Source organism: Octodon degus, unplaced genomic scaffold, assembly GCF_000260255.1.
Source record: "Octodon degus isolate 3935 unplaced genomic scaffold, OctDeg1.0 scaffold00001, whole genome shotgun sequence".
NCBI lineage: Eukaryota > Metazoa > Chordata > Mammalia > Rodentia > Octodontidae > Octodon > Octodon degus.
Window position 1 is genome coordinate 36,389,619 of NW_004524577.1, and position 4,008 is coordinate 36,393,626.

At 36.7% G+C, this 4,008-nt stretch overlaps 1 protein-coding gene across 5 annotated transcripts in view; it reads right to left on the bottom strand.

Moving 5' to 3' along the window:
• The window catches only part of Gpbp1 (GC-rich promoter binding protein 1), a 65,044-nt gene that overhangs the window by 1,905 nt on the left and 59,131 nt on the right, over positions 1-4,008 (bottom strand). The gene's annotated exons all lie outside the window — the stretch shown is intronic.

Below are 4,008 nucleotides of genomic sequence, written 5' to 3' on the forward strand. Positions count from 1 at the left end.
GCTATCAGAGGGGAAAACTGACAGCCCAAACTAGACATAACGTGAAAGGATATAAGGTAAACTAAAATTAATGATAATATACACTGCATTAAAAATCTAACAATAAATAATAGAGGTGATTCTTTAATTTTAAGCATTACAAAATAATTTGGAAAAAATTAAAACCCCAGGAGCCACTGCCACCCTTGCTAAACACTTACTGTTATGAATACAGTAACAGGTCTAGGGTCTTAACTTTCTTTTTCCTTTCCCTTTCAATTCTCTATTTTTCACAGCAGATTCTTTTCTACTTCACTTTTATTCTAAAACTCAGCAACACTACCTCCTGCTTTGCTGTGAACAAATGATTTCATCTTTACTGGGAAAAACTAATGCACCTACCTACAACATTCTGTGACCATGAGGTCTCCAGAGAAATTAACCTGGTCAATCTTCTAAAGGTGTACCTTTTCCACTCACCAAAGCTGCACCCTTGCCACAGATGATTTATCAACCAATGCCTTACTTTGCGACACTGTGGAGAATTTTGGTAAAAACCAAATTTAAATCTCTATGCCTCAATTTCTAAATGTGTGGATCACCCCCAAAAACCCTTAGCAAGTATTTTAAAGCTTTGCAAAACCAAGTTCTCCTCTTATATTGCTATGTACAATACCCTCACCAGTTCAGAGGTTGGAAAAACTACAGATTTATTTTCATCAAGACCATTTGTATTATACTTTCTGAAGTTTAGGCCCTCTCCTCCTTTAATTATATGATACATTTCCAACTGACTATCCTGGTACTATTCTTTTTTTCCCCATAATTTTATTGATAAACAAATAGCAATAAGACAGTTTCAAATCAAATTGGTAGGACAGTTTCAATAATTAACACATTGCATACATTCTTCCTAGTGGTTAATTGCTGTACAAGATACGGACATGATATCCTATTTACAAACACCATTAGAACAAATCCCTCTGTTCATTAAGAGAATGTAACTATATATCTATCCTAACCACTTGGAATATACAGATACAAAATGGACATTCATCTGTACACCCTTTTTTGTTACGTTCCGTTATTTGAATATTATAGGTGTGTAAACTCAGCAAAATATTCTAAAAGAGCCCAGTAGCCCATAATAGTATTGAGTCTTCCACTTCACTGGCAATGTCAGAAATTGTTGACCTGAGTCCCCTACAGCTCAACATAACAGCATGGCTTTACTTCTTATATTTCGTTTTTATACTTTTCTGCTGGATGGTTAAACCAAGGTAAAGCAGGACCTGTGCAACAAGAGTTGTAGCTTCTGGGTCTGATAAGGTCAGTGAAATCCCCTCAGGATTTATCCTGAGATCCTGTACCTCAGATTGTAGAACCTTTGTCAGTGTCAGCCATGTGGATGAGTCACGGCCATTGCTTGGCCACCTGGTACTATTCTTACAAATTATACTTTCAGTGCACATTTTATACTCAAACTGTACTTCTCTATCAAAACCTCCAAAAAGCCAATATACACACACACTTGACACTCCTGGTATGGCATTCACACTCTTTCATAATCTGATTCCAGTTGTATCTTTATTCAGTGTGATCTTTTATCATGGTTAAAGGCACAGGCTATAAAATTAGCCAAACCTGGGCTCAAATTCTAGCTCCTGTTACTTATAAACTCTGAATTTTACTTTCCTCTTCTACAGAGGGTTCACAATAGTACTTATTTTATCCAATTTCTTCAAAACTACACTTAGCTAAAACCTCACAGACATCAAGAACTCAAGCAATGTTACGGACAGACTGTCATTTACCATTCAAACTACAATCACTTGTTTCAATAACTATACCAGAATACCAGGTAAAAACTGAGGTTCACCTAGTAACCCAGGACAGATATACAGTGTTACCATGATCTTTACTTAAAAGTTGTCCACCTCGACATTTTTCCTGCCATCAGCATTGACTTAATTCTTACTTTTGCCTCTTTTGTTCCTTGCACCAACAGTGTCACTCACTCATCCATCAATTGCCAAACCAGCTCCTTAATTACATGTTCCCATATCTCCAAAACTGGAATTATTCTCCATATTAATCACTAGAATATAAATTTTACAAAGGGAAAAAAAAATTTCCAGGCTTCTTGAACAGTAACACGCACTCAGAAACATCTTCAAATGGGAAGGGGAAAGAGGGGTGCAGGGGGAATAAGAAAAGAAGAGATAGGAAAAAATGGAAACAAGGCTTTTGTAAATGAGGGAGGGAAGAAGGACTGAAGGAGAGGGAAATGTAAAAAAAAAAAAAGTTAAGCTACATTATGTATTGGTATGTATTTTTTAGGCTGATAAAGATACATTATAGCATTTTTAATGTAAATATATCCATGCCTCATCACTTCAGAAAACACCATCATACTTACATGTATCACTGATCTCCAACCTAGACTATATGCAACTGTCATTTTATTTTCAGTAGGGTTTCATCTACCTGCTCCAGTCACAAGATTTTAAAGCTTATCACCCTGGCTAGGTAATATTATGTTTTCTGGAACACTAGTCCATGGTAATAGTACCAGACATTCTCTGAATGTCTCTCTTCACATTAAAAAAAAAAAAATCCTTCAGGCCTAGGAGGAGCTGAGTGGTAGAGCACTTGGGTATTCAGTTGTACAAAGGCCCAGGTTTGAGTCCCAGAACTGCGTAATAAAAATTCTGCAAAAAAGATTTGCAAGTAAATCATCAAAGAAATACAACTCAGTGAATCTGGTTGTCTTTTAAAAACGAATATAGCAGATTCAAGACATTAGTTAGTTACATGCTTGCATTTTTAAAATATCCTAGAAATGCTGAACTCTCTGAACAGAAAACAGGTTATCAACTTGGGAAAGGGATACAGCTGGGCATGATAAAGACTTCATGCCAAGGAAAAAAAGAAAATCTAGGGGATGGTGAAAATTGTCTTTATTATGATCACAGTCACATGATTATTACATTTGCCAAACCCATGAACATTATAAACTATACTATACATGATTTTAAAAAAATCCTTTAAAATCAAATCTATAACCAACTCTACAACTATGTTATAAAAAAATCATTTGCTAAGAACTCCTAAATTTAAAAAAAAACAAAACAAAACAAAACAAAACAAAAAAACAGGGGCCGGGCTGAGACAGCACTTGAGACTGGGAGTGGTAACACATGGCTGTAATCCCAGCTCTTGGGAGGCTGTAATCCCAGCTCTTGGGAAGCTGTAATCCCAGCTCTTGGGAGGCTGTAATCCCAGCTCTTGGGAGGCTGTAAACAGGTGGATCACTTATGAGTCTGATGTAGTAGTGAGCCCCTGAACATCCTGTAGACCCTTTCCTAAAATACAAAAATTTAATTAATTAAAAAATAAATTGTCAGCCTGGGCTACATAGTTAAATTCTAGGCCAACCTGAACTGCAGTCAGACCCTGTCTCCAAAATAAAAAAAAACGGGGGGGGGAGAAGAGCACATAATGTATAAAACCCAATAAACCCCCTCCAAAGAACTGAATAAACAGAGCAAAGCTGCAAAAACAAAGTTCAACACAAAAATCAGCTGCACTTCTAACACAGAACATTAATAAATAACAGACAGGGCCAGGCAGATAGTCAGCAGACTAAAGTGCCTGCTTAGACAGAGTGCAGCGGCCCAGGTTCAATCCCAGTGTGCAGTGTCAGCCCCACCCCTGGGGCGCACTGAGATGGTGACTGAGACTAGGCATGGTGGCATGTGCTGTAAATTTCAGTACTTGGGAGGCTGAAAACAGGAGAATCACTAGGAGACCAATCCATGTAGTGATACCCTGTCCTAAATACATAAAAAATAAATTAATTTTTTTAAAAGGACAATTCAAAAAATACTAGTATTCTACTTGTAATAGCACATACACACAAACAAAAATTTAGAAGTATTATATAAGCAATGAAGTTCACCAAGGAGACAAAAAAAACTATACAACCAAAATCTACAAAACATTTCTGAGAGAAGTAAAAGATACCAA